Below are 19,576 nucleotides of genomic sequence, written 5' to 3'. Positions count from 1 at the left end.
GGTTTTAAACACGAGTAGCATGTACCGTGTTGACGGCGCATGAACGTATCTTGGCAGCACATGTAAAACTTAGATTTGCAAGCGGGATGTGAAACAGCATTTAGGTGTTTAAAACAGCAATAGAGTGCGTGTTTGTTCACGCAGTTACAATGTTTAGTTGTTATTTCTGTGGAACATCAGTGCAAACCCTTAGGGAACATGTTTTACATGTCAAACTTCACCGTCATGAACCACGATGCGTGTTCAAGTGTGGCGCTACAGATTGCCACAATACGTTTCGTTCATATGGGGAATTTAAGGCTCATTTTTACCGTAAACATAACACAGATTCATATATTGATACTACAAATGCCCTTACGGTGTTTACGTGTAATATGTCTATGTGCCAGCGCCAATGTCGCGATGTCAGATCACTAACAGCTCACTTAAAGGAACATATAGCCGAAGGACGTGTTGTGACATGTCCGGTGACAGGATGCGACCATACGTTCACTGTGAGATCGTCGTTTACAGCCTACATGTCCAGGAAACACAGACAATGTTCTGTGGACAGTATAAGAGATCTTAATAAGGAGACAGTTTCTCAGTTTCTTGAAACTGAACCGTTAGTTACAGGCCCTACAGAGAGATTTAGTGAGACTGATGAAGGTGAAGTCCATCTTACAGAAAATTTCAGTGACCTTTTTCTTAGAAATATTTCTCTTTTCTACTTGAAATTACATGGGCAGTTTCTTCTGCCAGCATCAACTATACAAAATATTATTGAAGAGATGCTAAGCATACATGAACTAGGACAGACATATACTTTGAATAAATTAAGTGCATTCCTGAAAAGTGACTTAACTGAATTAACAGATGAGGTTATTGGTAGTATATGTGATGTTGTGAAGGAATCTGACCTTTTCACCATTAGTCATGAAGGACCAATGAGAACCAATTTTTCAAGAACTAGGGCTTTTAAACAGATGTTTAGATACACAGAACCTGTAAAGTTGTACTTAGGAAGGGATGAAACAAGGTCACAGAGGTTTGCCTACTATGTTCCATTGAAAGACACTTTGAGACATTTACTGGAGTCAGACTTATGGCAGAATTGTGCTGCACAGGGTACATACGTACCATACACTGATGTGCTTTGTGATGTCAGTGATGGTCAGGTATATAAAAACAATGAGTTCTTTTCTCAAAACCCATCATGTCTAAAACTAATTCTATATCAAGATTCTTTTGAGGCGGTGAACCCATTAGGTTCAGCAAAAAGCAGCACAAAGTAGTAGCTGTATATTTGTCTCTGGCTAATTTACCACCTCATCAAGTACAGACCACATGTCACTTGTAATGCTGTGTCAGGAAAAAGACTTCAAACACTTTGGCCATGACAAAGTTTTCTCAAGGCTCATTGCAGACTTAAAAGACCTGGAAGACAATGGAATAACGGTGGCAGAGGAAAAAGTTAAAGGGACTGTTTTGTGCATTGCAGGGGACAATTTGGGGTCTCATAATATCGGTGGATTTACAGAAAATTTTAGTTTTTCTGAATATTTCTGCAGGTATTGCCGGACAACCCGAACAGATTTTCAAACAGATCCAAATGCATTTTACAGTCTGAGGAACAACAAAACGTTGAAGGTATAATATCTGAGTTTTAATTCATTGAATTACTTCGATGTTTGTATGCCTGGCCTGCCACCTTGTTTAGGCCATGACATTTTTGAGGGTATCCTTTCCTATGATTTAGCCCTTTACCTGAAGTACTTCATCAAGCAAAAAAAGTGGTTCACTTATTCAATTCTGAATAGACGCATTAAGAAATTTAAGTACAGTGGCTCTGATGTGTTGAGTAAGCCATGTGCAGTAAACTCCAATGGAGTAAAGCTTTATGGTCAGGCTGTTCAGAACTGGAATTTTCTAAGACTTCTTCCTGTGATCATGTGTGACAAGGTGAAAGAGCCCACAGATGATGATTGGCAGTTGACCCTTCAGCTAAAAGACATTGTGGAGCTGATTTGTGCACAGAAAATTTTATTGCCAGAGGTTGCATACCTTGACGTTCTTATCCAAGAATATCTTGCTTGTAGATTTTCTTTCTTTCCAGGACATAGGTTAAAGCCTAAGCATCACTACTTGCGACACTACCCTGCACTGATTTTAAAGTTTGGTCCTTTGATCAGGTTGTGGACAATGCGATTTGAAAGTAAATAAGGCACCATGGCAACAACAGTCAGAACAGCATCCAGTTCACAGCTAGTTTTAAAAATTGCTTTAACGCAGAGTGATTACAGGAAATAGGTGTACTGCTTAATATTAATTAAATTATTAAAATGTGCTAATAATAGACATATTTGTCAGTCAGACATTGTGCTTTTTAAAGAGCAGAAGGGATACATTAAATTACGATTATATTGTCCTTACTGTATATATTTTTACATTTTTCCCCTCAATGATTGTCAAGTGATCACAATTCTTACTGTGCTTTACCCCTCACTTGATAGAGATGTACCAAAACTGAACATATAACTGGATTTCACTCAGAATAACCAGGCCTTCTTTTTGGACTCTTTATCCCTTTTTATTTTATCTTCGCTTTCCTCAAGCCAGGCATTTACAGGTGAAAAACCTTAAACCACAAAACACCAACTTTCACCAATCTATCTTATGAGCAAACACAAAATTTTACTTTAAATGCATATATATATATATATATATATATATATATATATATATATACATACACACAAAATATACAATGAATGACCAATCTCAGCTTCAAATTTCCACACAATTATACATAACTTGTTCTGAATAAAATTCCTCCAAACATCAAAGTTTAAGATCAAACCACTGGGGAAACACATAAATGAGTTACTCAACGCAATAAATTGCAATGAAAAGCTAACCAATTAGACAATCGAACAATAGGTTTAACACTTCTGCCCATATGAATTATTAAAAGGAAAGTTCACCCTTAATACTTTTTTTTTTTCTTTTTAGCAATTTAATATTTAACTTTTAGATAAACTAAAAATAGAACCCCCCCTTTTAAACCGCATTAATGCAAACATCTGAATCAATAAAACAGCATTCCACATATTGTCATTAAGACACTTACAGCACACCATTTATTCCTAATACAGTCAAATACCACAACTCATATAATGTTACAAGCCAGCACCAGCGCCTCAATGCCTCATTAGCGCACCCCATTAAGAAATAAACCCCACTCGCAACAGGTAGTGCTTGCTACAAATAACATTTGCAACAAAGTCCAACACGCATGGTTCATGGTCTTACCGGCTGTCCGTTCAGAGTCTACTTTTCAGTACACAATCGCAGCACAGTTCCAGAAGCACTTGGTGTAGATTTGACCCTTTGCTTGTCGCGCTACCAATGCGTTTTGCCGACTTTATCCAAAATAAAGAGCAGGTGCGTCCGTTAATGCCTTCCCCTCGGGTGCACACAGGTGAGTAAACTTTGGTTCCGCATGACCACTTGCGTGAACGACGTAACCACTTGCTGGAATGACGTTCATCGCAACAATGATATAAATATTTTCCCCCCTGACATATAATCAGTGTAAGCACACAAACACATTGGCCGGTTATCCTATTCATTCAGTTCCACGGACAGTGACCTGTGTTACTGTGCTGTGACATCTGGTTCCTTCATTGGCTCTGTATATTTCTATAAATGACTAAATGGCTCTGTTGTAGAAATTTCCAGCCAGAGACTTGGTTCCTATATAACGAGAAGATTTTATTTTTACTCGGACTGAGAAGCTACAGAAAATCATCTCTGCATGTGATCTCCCCTTTACTGCTCAAGCAGAGCACACGCACATCAGCAAGTGTCAAGGCAGCAAGTGCATACAAACAACTTCTCAGGGCCTTCAGGAAGAGTCAGACTGCGGTGTCATTCAGAGATACCATTGTCTAAGACTTGCACTAAAACATTCTATGCACTTGGGCATATTTAAACAAAGTAGTATGGTACCTATGTCAGAATCCATCCCTGCCTTGTCCTGTTCACATGTCACTGGCCATCCTATTCTCTCCTCTGTCTTGTACCCCTTAGCCCATAGTGTGTTTGCCTGCTCATCGGGCCACCATGTGGCTTAACGGGCCAAGTGGTTGGCCACCGTGCCTGACTCCCCTTTTGATTGTGGGTTTTGAGGATATCAGTGGGTCTGTGTTTTCATGATTGTCCCCCAGGCCACCATGCAGCTCAGCCCTTGATTCCAACTACAGTAGCAATCAGGTGGTTCTCGGTCTACTAGGACTGTATAACAGGATTCTTCACCCATTCTATCTTTACTCCTTCAGCCGCATACATGAGTCAGACCTATAGGTTATTCAAATTCCGTCCTGCCAAATTTACTGGACAGGAAGTGGACACTGCAAATGAATGTGTGAATACGCCAATACCTACATCTTTACAAGTTACATTAAGGGGTTTGGTACAGTAAATGGCTGTGAGGTGGGATTTCTTCTTGATGTCTGTTTGTAGCCCGTCCACCAGCAGCTGCTGCTGTATTTATCACACCAAGCAGGGAAAGTATATTGCTAAATTTTCCTTAGTTCAATTACGCTTGATTAAGCTAATTAAGCCGGCTATGTTATTTACATTCAGAAGGATGCCGCCATATTGGGTTATACACAGATGCCACGATAGCTCACACTCACATTCCCTCTTCATTATTTTTCTAAACACACTCTATCCTGCCTTGTCACCTGCAACAAGATCTCACTCCCTGTAGCAATAAAAGTCTTTCTTATGATTGAGCAGATTTCTGCTTCTCTCCTAACCATGGGCATCCAAAGTAAGATGAAGCAAAATGTTAGGAAATTTGATAACACATGGTTACTCTTTTGGTAACAGTGACTTTGGTTTTATTTTGATAGATGTAAACTACATAATATGGTCTTAACCTTGTTTTCTGTCCTAAAAGCAAACTTTTATGTTACAGGAGAAAAGTGCACAGCTGCTTGGATCAACCCCAGCTAATCAGCGCATATGGGAATCTTTTCAAAATACCATGTGAGTCTTATGCAATTTACCCAATTAATATAAGCTCTTTAGATGACGCTTAAATAATCAATTCCCATCAACTTAGTGTCAAAACACAAACTCAGTGGCAAAAAAGTGAAGGGCAACAGACTAAGTTGTGAAAATGAAATCTGCATGTGATGAAAGGGCATGTGACTGTATCGCGATGATTATAATCATCAGATCAAACGGACCACGGAGTTGGCGGTATGGTCACACTGCTGGTCCCATGTCAGTAGGGTATAGCACACCCCTGGGCCCGGATACTACTAGGATGTCACTGGTGTACCACTGTGCCGTCAGAGTGTGGTGTGTCACTCCACAGCATTGGCAGGATTGCTCCTCTCCCTGCAGCGCCACCATACGCACATGACGGTCATCTGTGGTACTGCAGAACTGAGATGTATCGCTGAACATGGTAGGACGCCAGTCGTCATCAGTCCATCAGTCCATGCCTCCCAGTGACTACACCACTCCAAACGCAACCGTTTCTGTGCTATTGTGAACGGCAGCCTATGCATGGGACGGTGAACCCGTAGTCCAGCTGATGCCAGTCATCGCGACACGATGATATAGGGTGTTGTAGAGAGTCCAGTAGCTGTGTCCATATATCAGGCGCAGGTGTCATGGGGATCTGTGATGCTTGGAGCACAATCCGACAATCCTTCCTTGGCGTGGTCTGTCTTGGATGACCAGAAACTTCACGACGTGTGTGGATGCCTCACGTGCCCATTGGTTTCAATATCAGGCCACTGTGATATCCGCATGGCCCACATGCAATTGCAGCACATGACCACCTGGCTTCATGTAAACCCGCAATGCAACCCTATCAAACTCCGTCAAGTGCCGTTAACACTGTCTAATGTGACTACGAGGCATCCTGTGTCTGGTGATTAAACATGCCAACTCCTTGCAATTTGAATCATTTACATATCCATCACTGGTCTGCACATGTACCAGATTACATCTTTAATCGGATAGTTACTTCTGGGTTCTCAACTTTTTTTTTCATAATACCCCTTAAGTGTATATGCCCTTCACTGATGAGAAATTCATCAACATCTAAGTCCTACATTCATGTACAATGCATATTAAATGAATATTTTGTCACTATTAGTTTTGATGTATCATTCTTTGAATGCACTCAATTGAATCATGGACAGTGGTTCCACATGGAAAAAAATGAATATTCCGAAAAGGAAAAATCCTTCTTCGGTTGATACATTCACTTTGTGTTCTGAGAATTTTTCCCTTGAGTGCCTTGTACAGTATGTCTAGTGTGTTTTTGGTGTGAATGTGGCCATAATCATACAAGGAAAAAACCACTGACTTGTAGTGAACATGTAAAACCGCAACATGCAGTGTCATACGTAACTGAAATAAGAAATGCTGGATTGCCTGAGTTGCATGCGTGCATGTTTTTTAATATGGGCAACATGGTTCCCTGAGATGCCTCAGTGTTGCTCACCGCCATCTCTAACACACAACCTCACAAACCATCTTAAAACTACTGAAAGAAATAATTGGCTACACTGCAGCTCCACTGTTTTGTTTGGCACCCCTGCATGTCCTGCATTGTGTGGGGAAAAAAGCTGAAGGCTGAGGAATGTTACATAACACAGCTAGAATGTAAAAACTCTCTCTGGTGTAATTCACTGCGTAAAACCAATGGTCCTAAGTGTGGTGTCTTCTTCATAACACTCCCTGATGTTTGTGTCCGTGACCATGAGATAGGGTGGCTGCTTTTCTTCCTTGCTTTCCTTGTATTCCTACGTTTCCTCCCCAGCCTTGGTTGGTAGGTCAGGCAGCATCACCTTGTTTTAATAGACCCAGGTGCAATTTATCTTGAAATTAGACTCAAGTGCAGAAAATGTTCTATCAGAAGTCTTTGACAATCTCTGAATTACACAGAAATCTGACTTCTTCTGAAGCTGTGAAATTGTTCATCTGTATTTGCTGCATTGGTACTTGTTGATGTGCGTGTGCCCTGCTTAAGGAGTAAAGGGGAGATGACATGCAGAGCTAGTTTTCTGTAGTTTATTTTCTTTGTCTGAATAATAATATTCTCTTCATATAGGAACCCAGTCTCTGGCTGGAAATTTCTACAATAGAGCCATTTAGTTATTTCTAGAAAAATATTTAGAGCCAATGACCTGATGTCATAGTAACACAGGTCACTGTCCGTGGTGCTGAATTCTCTACTTGATGGGCTGGTGCTGAATGAATAGGCCAGGTGTCTGTGTGCTTCCACTGACTGGCACCCAGACATATAATGACTTTTAACAATGAAGGGGGAAAAGTCCAGACAGGAAATTAGTCAACAGTAATTAGTAATCAAATATAGTTCTCATTTATCATTATGTAAATTTCAAAAACCTTTTCTGACTATTAATCTGCACGTTGCAATAATTTAATATTAACTAACTTGCTGTAACGTAAAGTGAAAAACAAGTTTTAAAACTAGCTGTGAAATTTTTGATGCTGTTGACCTGAATGTTGTTGCCAGAGCCTTAGGATACGTCTCTACACATAAGTGAGGGGATGGATGCACTATTCTATGGAGGCTTCTGAAGAGAATTATTATCCCAAATTTAAATTGAGAGAGATGATTAATTCCTTTTTAATGCAGTCTGCCTTAAGAGCCCCTGTTCTGCCGTTGATCTTTTGCATGGATGCTATCATGTATTAGTTTACTCTATGAAATTTAGTTTGAATTTTGATCACATGTCAAACTAAAGCATTTTGGACTGGTTTCCTGAGTTCTTTTTAACGCTGTTAAGTTACATTTTTATTTCAGCATAATTACAAGTTCCCGCAGGGAAGAAATAAGTCAGTTACTTAATAAATGACTATAAAGTAGTTGCTGCAGTATATATTCCATAAATTTACTGAACTGGAGTTTTATGCATCCTTACAAAGTAATAACTGTATGTGTTCTTTAAGTATGAAAGAGTTTAGGACATTGTCACCTGCAGTGGACAGCCACGTGTCCCCATAATTATAACTTTAGATTATATTTCTGCATGACTGAGTATTCACTGAGTACCTGGTAGTGTTGGATGATATTTACGTCTCATATTTACCATTTATGTCAGTCTTCAAAGTGTGTGGATTATTAAGGTTGGTCTTGGTTGTTTTCTTCCCTGGAGAAACAGAAGTTTAATGCCATGATGCCACAGCAGCTCGCCGTTCCTGTCAGTACGGTGGAGGTAAGAGTTTGAAACATTCATCAGCCTGTCAGCTACGCATCTCGCCTGGACATGGGACTCAGCTTTTATTCTTCCATAATACCGCTTAAGTACCTCACTCTACTCAATCTCAGTACTGTTTAAGGGTAAATAACTTTTGTCACTGACTGCCAGAGATTATGGCAATTAAATGGAAAATATGAAGCAGACATATGAAATACAGTGGGCTGTTTGCAGTAAGTTGGGCTTAGGGTTAGTAATGGGGCTTTTTCCACTGACTTCTGCTTCTGTGCCCTTTCTTCACACTGCTGTTCAACTGTCCTCTTTATAGGAGGGAGGAGCAGCGCAAATGCAGCCGACAGATATAAAGCCATGTGCTGGCAGCAGACGCTTCGCACCCCTTAATAGCATATCTGTTGCTGGTAAGACTGTCTGTGCTGCCGGTCATCTCAGTAACCAGGTGAAACTCCCCAGGCAAGATCAGGACAATGTTGTGTTGAGTTTCAGTGAGTTTCCTGTGTGTAAAGCCAGTTTTGGGGTCAATGTGGAGCCTGGTCCAGTCATGAGCTGGGGAGACGTGACCAAGGCTGCACTGTTACTCTTGTGTGTCTTTTCATTCAAAACTCTTTTTTTTTTTATTTCCCCATAGTGTCCATCATCTTGAGCAGCACCGGCTGTCATTTAGCACAAAAGATGCCTGTTCAGTTTTCCATCTGAACAAGGGCCCTCTGGACCCAGGTGTGCACTACATGAGCACTTTGTTCCTGACTCCTTATCAGCGTTTACATTTACACTCTCAGCCAGTCTTTAATCTGCAAAGTTACGCTTGGTGAGATTTATACAGACACGAGTAAAGAGGATTTTTTCACTTTTCCCAAATTCCCTCTAAGTCTGTATTTTCACCTCTTGAATGCTGGGATTTGTAGGCCCAGCTCTTCACCATGTATAACAACATCACCCTCAACGCTAGAGAAACCAAGGAGTTGATCCTGGACTTTCGCAAACGGATGACTCCCCAAAGTCCTATCTACATCGCAGAGGATGCTGTAGAGGCTTCAACAGCTTCCAGTTCCTCGGGCACACAGCTTCTGGCGGTCAAAGGCATCGTCTTCAGGTGCTGCCTCAGAAAAGCAAGCAGCACCTTGAGAGACTCTAGCCACCCAGCACTGTCACTTTTCACCTTCCATCCATCCATCTGCACAAGCATTTCCAGATTTAGAGACAAGTTTCCTCCCCATTGCTGTTAACCAGCCAGTGACGCTGACATTTCCTCACACTGCCACTGTTACCTCATTCTGTACTGTTACTGTGTCTGTCTATGCTGGTGCCATTACTTTAATTTTATTTATATAGTATTATCACTGGTTATACTGTTGAGGTGCAACTACAGACAATTTTTCTTTGAATTAATCTAGCGACTATTTTCCCAAGCTGTTGATTCATCAAAACTATTATTTTTCCTCCAGAAAATCAGATTGACCGTTTAAGTTAATATTATTTTAAGAACAACACAAACTACGTCATTGCGGGGTTTTAGATAATGGACACTATACAGATATTTTTTTCGCCCACCATTCAATAAGCAGATAAGTAACTTGTCTAAAATATTTAGATTTGTATTGTGATCCCCAAAAGTTAGTAATCTGTATAAAATCAGTGTATCTTTGTTTTTTAAATTTGATTCTGTAAATCAATGTACACTGAACAAAAATATAAACGCAACACTTTTGTTTTTGCTCCCATTTTTCATGAGATGGACTTAAAGATCTACAATTCATTCCAGATACACAATATTACCATTTCTCTCAAACATTTCTCACAAATCAGTCTAAATGTGTGATAGTGAGCACTTCTGCTTTGCTGAGATAATCCATCCCACCTCACAGGTGTGCCACATCAAGATGCTGATCTGACATCATGGGTAGTGCACAGGTGTACCTTATACTGCCCACAATAAAAGGCCACCCTGGAATGTGCAGTTTTGTCTCACAGCAAAATGCCACAGATGCCACAAGCATTGAGGGAGCGTGCAATTGGCATGCTGACAGCAGGAATGTCAACCAGATCTGTTGCTCGTGCATTGAATGTTCATTTCTCAACCATAAGCCGTCTCCAAAGGCGTTTCAGAGAATATGGCAGTACATCCAACCGGCCTCACAACCGCAGACCACGTGTAACCACACCAGCCCAGGACCTCCACATCCAGCAGGTTCACCTCCAAGATCGTCTGAGACCAGCCACTCAGACAGATAATGCACGGCCCCATGTTGCAAGGATCTGTACACAGTTCTTGGAAGCTGAAAATGTCCCAGTTCTTGCATGGCCAGCATACTCACCGGACATGTCACCCGTTGAGCATGTTTGGGATGTGCTTGACCGGCGTATACGACAGCGTGTACCAGTTCCCACTAATATCCAACAACTTCGCACAGCCATTGAAGAGGAGTGGACCAACATTCCACAGGCCACAATTGACAATCTGATAAACTCTATGCGAAGAAGATGTGTTGCATTGCATGAGGCAAATGGTGGTCACACCAGATACTGACCGGTTCTGAGTCCCCAGACCCCCAATAAAGCAAAAAACTGCACATTCCAGGGTGGCCTTTTATTGTGGGCAGTATAAGGTACACCTGTGCACTACCCATGATGTCAGATCAGCATCTTGATGTGGCACACCTGTGAGGTGGGATGGATTATCTCAGCAAAGCAGAAGTGCTCACTATCACACATTTAGACTGATTTGTGAGAAATGTTTGAGAGAAATGGTAATATTGTGTATCTGGAATGAATTGTAGGTCTTTAAGTCCATCTCATGAAAAATGGGAGCAGAAACAAGAGTGTTGCGTTTATATTTTTGTTCAGTATAGAATAAGCCCAGATTTTAACCTAAAAATTTTCCTCAAATGTTTATTCAGTGGAGATAAGTACAACCTCTAAAGATAGGCCTACACCCGTTTTGGCATTGTCTCCGGATCCCATGACAAATAATGCCTTCAGTACATCCTCCTCAACCCACACTGAAAGCAGAAGTGCTATGGGCTTTGCAAACGGTTTGCCGACATCACTCCTATACGTCCAATGATGACATTCACACCGTCTCCAGGGTGATGTTCCCTGACTCGCAGGGTCACTTGTGGTAAAGATAAAACCGCTTTTCTTGCGCGATTTGGACTCGCTCCATATATTAAAAGGGAGCTTCGTTGTCATGTTTGACGTAAGTATGAACAGGACCATCAAAAGAAAACAACTGGATGTGCATGTCAGGTATTGGGTGAATTATGAGAATGGCTCTCGAGTGCAGTCCTGGTTCTGGGATCACAGTACATGAGCCACTCCACCGCTGAAGACTTACTGGAGAAGTTTAAGGTAAGCCATTCAATAACATTTAAACTCATTAACGAACCCATGATTTTTAAATATCCATGGTTTATCTTTACATGTGTTTAAATGGGAGAACCATATTTATTGGTAAGCATATTTTAAAGATTTTATTGCTGCTTCATGGCTTTTGCTGCAAAAAAAATAGTTCATTGAGGAAATAGAATGTTTAAGTGTTGTGTAGCAACATGTACAGCTGTTGTACAGGCAAAAACTCTGGCTCAGTCCAAAGGAGGTGGATATAGGAATGGCTGTCATCAAGGTGGGACTTCTGTGAATTCACTGGTATCTTTACATACAAATGTATCAAACAATTGTGAAGTAAAAAATATGTGAATAACATGGAGTTTGAGCTGGTTTGATATGTACAGCTGAGGTAGTGTTAACCTTGGGCTGAGTGTGCAGAAAGATTCTGGAAATTTGACAAACCATCTTTTTGTCAGAGACAGTTAGGAGCCAAAGGCAGTGGAAGTGACCTTGGTGTCCTTCAGATTAAAAAAAATTGCCAGATTGTGCTCTCAAAAATGTGCAAAAAGGCCTTGGATAAATGCCCTCTGAAGTACTCGATTGTACATGAGATGACGTGCTTGGACCCAAACAAAATGCACACCAGCCAGATAACTGTCATGCCCGGCTCGTCCGCTCCTCGTGTGTGCCACGCCCCCTAATTACCCACGTGTGATTTCCTGATCCTGCCCAGTCGTGTCTTGTTTCCTGCTGCCTTGTTCTGTGTATTTAAGTCCTGGTCTCCCCAGTTTGCTTTGTCTGTCATTAATGTCTGATGTTCGTAAGCGTGAGCTGTTTCCCGGTCCCTGTCCTCGTATTAAACTCCCGTTTGCCCCGTATTCCTGCTTCCTGCTTGCCTGCTTGCCCGCACGATCGCCGCTTCACCCGTACCCGATCGTGACAGAATGACAGACCACAAAAGGAAAGGCCCCCGGAGAAGGAGGAGAGGACCGGAGGAGACGATCCGCCTGGGAGCCTGTTCGCTCTCCCGGCTATGGATCACTTCGGAGGAGAATGAGAGGGAAGTACCCGCTCTACCTCCAGCCCGGAAGCTGACCACACACTACCCCGATCCCGTGTGGAAGTACTGGCTCTCCAGTGAGGATGAGGACGAGGAGCCCTTCCTCTACCCTTACCCGGAGCCGATCCTTTCACCGCCTGTTTTTCAGGACATCGCACCACCTCTCGCCGCCGCTGGGCGCCGGAGAAGGAGGAGGAGACCGGCGATTGCCTGTCCCGAGGAGCTCCCTCCGTTAACGCCCACGGACACACAGCTCTCTCCCCCTGCAGTAACCACCCCGGAGGCGCTGCCCGCGCCTCACTTAGGGAAGCCGGTGAACTGCGCCTCCCAGTTCTTTGCCCTCCAGGGGTTGTTCTGGAGGATCTGGGGGGAACTGGTCCCTCCAGTAAGTCCGGAGGTAGCGGGGCTAGCGGAGCGACTCCAGAGGAGCTTTGCAGCATTTACTCCCGCTTCCGACCCCGAGGAGCTGGTGAGTATGGCAGAGGACGTGCGGCAGCTCTTACTGCTCCAGAGGGCTGCAGTCCCCGCTCCCGTGCAGCCGCCATTGCCGGCGGACCCCGCTCCCGTGCAGCCGCCATTGCCGGCGGACCCCGCTCCCGTGCAGCCGCCATTGCCGGCGGACCCCGCTCCCGTGCAGCCGCCATTGCCGGCGGACCCCGCTCCCGTGCAGCCGCCATTGCCGGCGGACCCCGCTCCCGTGCAGCCGCCGCCGCCTGCGCAGCCGCCTTCGCTGCCCCCACTGCAGCCACCTGCAGCTCCAGGGCAGGCGCCCCCACTGCAGCCACCTGCAGCTTCAGGGCAGGCGCCCCCACTGCAGCCACCTGCAGCTCCAGGGCAGGCGCCCCCACTGCAGCCACCTGCAGCTCCAGGGCAGGCGCCCCCACTGCAGCCACCTGCAGCTCCAGGGCAGGCGCCCCCACTGCAGCCACCTGCAGCTCCAGGGCAGGCGCCCCCACTGCAGCCACCTGCAGCTCCAGGGCAGGCGCCCCCACTGCAGCCAGCTCCTGTTCCTGACCGCGTTCCTGTTCCTGACCGCGTTCCAGTTCCTGACCGCGCTCCAGTTCCTGCAGAGGCGCCCCCTCTGCAGCCGCCTGCTGCAGCTCCCGGGCAGGCGCCCCCTCTACAGCCGCCTGCTGCAGCTCCCGGGCAGGCGCCCCCTCTGCAGCCGCCTGCTGCAGCTCCCGGGCAGGCGCCCCCTCTGCAGCCGCCTGCTGCAGCTCCCGGGCAGGCGCCCCCTCTGCAGCCAGCTCCTGTTCCTGACCGCGCTCCAGTTCCTGACCGCGCTCCAGTTCCTGCAGAGGCGCCCCCTCTGCAGCCGCCTGCTGCAGCTCCCGGGCCGGCGCCCCCACTGCAGCCACCTCCAGTTCCTGACCGTGCTGCAGCTCCCGGGCAGGCGCCCCCACTGCAGCCACCTCCAGTTCCTGACCGCGCTCCAGTTCCTGACCGCGCTCCAGTTCCTGACCGCGCTCCAGTTCCTGACCGCGCTCCAGTTCCTGACCGCGCTCCAGTTCCTGACCGCGCTCCAGTTCCTGCAGAGGCGCCCCCTCTGCAGCCGCCTGCTGCAGCTCCAGGGCAGGCGCCCCCTCTGCAGCCGCCTGCTGCAGCTCCAGGGCAGGCGCCCCCACTGCAGCCGCCTGCTGCAGCTCCAGGGCAGGCGCCCCCTGACCGCGCTCCAAGTCCTGACCGCGCTCCAGCGGCTCCCGGGCCAGCTGACCGCGCTCCAGTCCCTGACCGCGCTCCAGTCCCTGACCGCGCTCCAGAGGCGCCCCCTCCGCCTGCAGCAGCTCCAGCTCCTGTCCCTTCTCCTCCAGTGACTTTGTCTCTCTCACCCCGGCGAATTCGACCCCGACCTGGGGTCTGTGTCCCGTAAAGGGAGGGGACACAGACGCAGGGCTGGGGTCCCGCCCGCCCTGCCCCCTGGCTCGCCCTGCCTCGCCTGCGCTGGGGCTCGGTTGGCGCCTGCGGGTCCCTCTCCGGTGCCTCGTCGCCCTGCCTCGCTCCCCTCTCCGGGTCCTGGTCGGTCGCCTGCGGGGCCCCTACCTCCGGCCCTCCCCCGGACATCGCCGCCTGCTGCGGCTCCCCCCTCCTCCGTGCCTTCGCCCTGGCCCCTTCCAGCTCCCTCGTCCCCTTCCCTGGTGCTCCCTCCTGCTCCCTCCCTGGCCCCTCCGCGGGTCCCTCGCCCTGTCTCCTCTGCCCCTTCTCGGTCCCCTCCGGCTCCGGCCTCCCGGCCGCCTGCGGCCCCTCCGGCTGCCGCCCGTCGCCCGCTGGGGCTCCCACGGGCTCCCCTTTGTTCCCCCGCCTTCTCTCCCTTCTCTCCTGCCCTGGTCCCTCCTTTGTTTGCTCCTCCTCCTGTCTTTCCTCCTTTCTCCATTCCTGGTTTCCCGTCGTTCCCTCCCGTCACTCCCGCTCCTTGTGTTCCGCCTGTTCCCTCTGTTTCTCCCTTCCTGATCTGTCTGTCTGCCTTCCCATCCCTTTGTCAGCTCTTGTCGCACGTCTTGTCCCTGGCTTTGTTTTGTGCTTCGGTCCTGTTTCCCGTCGTGCGTAAATTCTGTTCTTGTTTTCCAGGTCCTGTTCTGCCTCGTCCCGTCCGTCGCCCCCTTCCTTGGCGCGCCCGGTGTAGCGCGCCTTTGGGGGGGGGTTCTGTCATGCCCGGCTCGTCCGCTCCTCGTGTGTGCCACGCCCCCTAATTACCCACGTGTGATTTCCTGATCCTGCCCAGTCGTGTCTTGTTTCCTGCTGCCTTGTTCTGTGTATTTAAGTCCTGGTCTCCCCAGTTTGCTTTGTCTGTCATTAATGTCTGATGTTCGTAAGCGTGAGCTGTTTCCCGGTCCCTGTCCTCGTATTAAACTCCCGTTTGCCCCGTATTCCTGCTTCCTGCTTGCCTGCTTGCCCGCACGATCGCCGCTTCACCCGTACCCGATCGTGACAATAACTGCCAGCAGAAAAGGAGAAATCTCATGCAGAAGTTTGCGCAGGAGAATCGGTTGGCAGGCAGGATATCTGCTGGTAAATCATAGGATAAGAATAGGATAGTTCAGAATATTATTTTTAAATTATGCTTTTCTTTTTTCACATCTAACTGAATCAGGGACGGATTACAAACCGGGTTAGCGGGGCCGCTGCCCAGGGGCCCTTGGGGTGCAGGGGGCCCGTGGGCCCCAAGCCCAAAACAATTTGCAACGCTTATCAGCAATGTATTTTCGTTTGTCTATTTTAGAGGGCCTACATTCTTTGATCCTCTGCCTACAAGGTCCCCTGACCCTATAGGGAGGGTGTTTGGCTGCCAAGGGCCCTTGACTTGTGGTGGTTGTGGTGGTGGTGCAGGTGGTGGTGGTGGGGGGGGGCCTCGCGAACGTTTTACCCAGGGGCCCACACAACCCATAATCCGTCCCTGAACTGAATAGTGTTAACACGTAGATTTTAGCAGTATTTAGAAGACCGACTCTTGGTGTTTGAAAAGAAGCATCAGCCCAGTTATATTTTCTTTGATGAGCCTAGAGATATCTCAAGATTAAATTAAAATGATTGCACATTTATGGTATCATAGGAAAATTGGGTTATAAATCACTTTCCTATTCTACATGTGATTCTGTGTATTGACATTGTTGATCTGCATCTAATCTACTGTAATTAATGTAATTACAGGTGATGCAATATCCCAGCAGTCTGATAATCACCTGCACAATGAGGCAAAAGGCTTGGATTTTATATCCTTCATTCCTTCAGCACCATCCAAAGTTGATGTCTTTTTACATCAAAAAGTTAGTGGGCCTTATCCTGACCTCTGGATGTTCTGCAAGAACTTGCTGCTGCTGTCCTATGGGCAAGCCGAAGTGGAACGAATAGAGGTGGAGACCTGCAACTTATCAGAGGAAACAGTTGTTGCACAGAGGCTTATATGCGACCATGTCAGAGTGTGTGGGGGAGCAACCAAAGCGCCTCTGACCAAAGGTGAAAGATGAGCGAAAAGCAAAAAAGAAAACTTGAGGAACTCAAGAGGAAGAGAGTCTCACTGGAAAGTGTATGTGAGAGTTTACAAAAGGATGCTGAGCACATGGCAGAGGAAGCAGAGAGTGCTGCTGGAACCAAAAGGGCAACATTACTTACCAAGTCCAATACTCTGAGCCGACGAGCGAAGGAGGAGAAAGAGCAGTTGGTGGTCTTAAATGCAGATACTGAAGAATAGGCTACTGAACTGTGACTCCTAACACATCAAGAGTGAATCGGTGGAAACAAAAATATTTAGGTTCTTTGCATTTTTGGAGTATTTTACTTTCTGTGCCTGTTTGTACATTGTTCACAGCCATAATACTTTATAATTACAAGGTAGTTTTATGTTAGAGCTCTTGCTCCAATAAATATGTGCCTTGTAATTAACTAAATTCTAGGCTATTCAGTTTTTTTTGCCCTCGTGATGGTCGTGGGTTGTGAAAAAAGCCTTCTTCTTAGGGGTACCGCTGGGGCCAGCCGGGCGTATGTCGTGGCTTCAGTGAGTACTTATGTTTGTCATGCTGCCTGTGTACTTTATAGCGGCACAACATATTTCTGCAAATTGCATGCGTCAAATTGTCTGTCTCTCTTAAAAAATATGAAGTGTCACCAAAATTTTAAACGGGGAATCAATCTCAATGAAAAATATTCGTCAAGTAACGTTCCTAAAATAATATAGACATACTAATAATTATATATTAATAAATCGGATGAACGATGCATCCCAAATTGTATCCGCTGCGCACTTCTTAATCAGGGCAATCGCATCGTGGAGGTTTCTGCAGACGCCCAAAAAGACTTACTTAAGAAAACTGTTGCATGATAATTTGTACCATTTTCAAGGGTGGGGGGCGTGCAGTAGATGCCCCCTTTATTTTTGTGCTTCTGCCGTTCAAACCGAGCAGCACTGAGTTTGTCATGGCACCTGACGCCAAATCTACTGCTTAGCTGCTACAGACAGAACTATCTTCAAATCACCACTAGGGGGTGTCAATGCTGCAGCTTCGTTCTATGGTTGATCTTTTTCAAAGACAGTTTTTTTTCTCTCTCTCCACATAATCAACTTAACTGATTAGCGTGCTTTCATAGTAATGGTTTTTAATCCGTGTTAATCTTCTGAACAATGACTAGTAAAGGTTCTATGAGGTTGTCCTACTTACTATGGATTTTAAGTTTTTTATCAAGGTGTTAAAACGTACCACAGTTGCCAGTCCTGTGTTTTATGTCTAGCAATTTGTACAGTTTCTTCAGTATAAACACATGCCATGATCTGTGAGAATCTCCTCCAGAACTCTGCATTTCCTCAAGATCTTTTTGTAATATTGCATCATGGCACTGCTCAGAACAACACAGATGGTGCATAACAACACAAGGGAGTACAAGACAACATGGTGCAGAAACAGTGCGATACAAAGCAGGACAAAACTGGATGATACGTGGTCAGTGGTGGATAAAGTGCAGTAACAGCTGTACAGTGCAGCTGCCGTGGAAATGACTGTTACAGGGGATGCAAAAGCTGCAGGTTTGAATTGTTTGGCGAATGAAGCTGTTCATGAATCTGCTAGTCAGTGTTTGTGGATGGTGGTCAGAGTCCTGGATTATAGACTGAACCTTGTTACTGTGGCAGTTAAAGTACAGCTGGTCAATGGAGGGCAGTTCAGTGCGAATGATGTTCTTAACAGACTTCGCAATGTACTGCCTTCCTGTCATGTGGCTCCACCATACCATAGTACTACTGTAAGAACTAGGGATGTAACGATACATTCAACTCACCATTTGATACGATTCACGATTCTGAGTTCAATTTTCTCATTTTTTGCAGAATGAGCTGCAGACAAATATATTCAAAAATATTCTTATATTTATCTTTCTGAACTGTTGACACTGTTGTGAACAGTGCAACTGAATTTGAATAAAATACTGTTGAAAAAAATCCCAAATCAAAATAAGTAAATAAAAAAAAATAAATCAAATAAATAAGCTAAGGTTTGCATGTGCAGCTTTTTAGCGTGCTTTGCCCTTTTAATAATCTTCACTCAGCTCACGGTGGTGCCAGTGGACCTGTTTGTGTATGTTATCAGTCTATTACAATGTTTGCATGCAGTTTATGTCTTGTCTGTGCTTTTCTCGCTGTTTCCTCCTCGTTTGTGATTACCGGAAAGCTAATATGCTGCACACACCGCCAATTGAAGATCGGGCAGTGCGTCCATCCATCCATTTTCTGAAACCACTTAATCCCAACTGGGATCGCGGGGGAGACCGGAGCCTATCCCGGGAACAAGGGGCGCAGACAGGAACCAAGCCCAGGCAGTCACCTACACACCGCAGGTCGCACACACTCACACAACTACAGGGCCAATTTAGACTCACCAGTCAACCTATCCTGCATGCTTTTGGACCGTGGGAGGAACCTGGAGTCCCCGGCGAAAACGGGGAGAGCATGCGAACTCCACACAGAAAGGGCCCTGGACCGAAGCCAGCACTAACCACTGTGCCGTCCTCAGTTTCAAATTCATTCATCATCTCGCGTTCGCTCAAAACCAAAAACTGACGTACGATGTCGACGTGATACGCAGTGACATCTGACGTCAAACTCACATTGTGAAATCAAATGTAATATTACACCAGTTTTTCTGTTAAAGTACTGTGAAGTACTCCTACAATAGTGATTCATTTTCCACATCAGCCGGTTTAAATCTTCATGCATTTGCACCGATTTTTAACTGATTTGTGATTCATCATTACATGCCAGGGCCAGCAGCTCTGCATGGCTCGACCCTCATAAACATTCTCCACACATGCTGTTCAGGCAGTGGCCACAGAAATTCCCCCAGTGAACTTTATGCTTTCTGTCGGAGAGTATGCTGTGTTCTGGCCTTAAACCCTGCATACTACTTTGCAGACTTTGATCCTCTTAACAACAATTGGCATTTCTGGTGGCTGAATA

The sequence above is a fragment of the Brienomyrus brachyistius genome, unplaced genomic scaffold (assembly GCF_023856365.1).
Source record: "Brienomyrus brachyistius isolate T26 unplaced genomic scaffold, BBRACH_0.4 scaffold1198, whole genome shotgun sequence".
NCBI classification, from domain to species: Eukaryota; Metazoa; Chordata; class Actinopteri; order Osteoglossiformes; family Mormyridae; genus Brienomyrus; species Brienomyrus brachyistius.
This window is presented reverse-complemented; position numbering follows the sequence as displayed.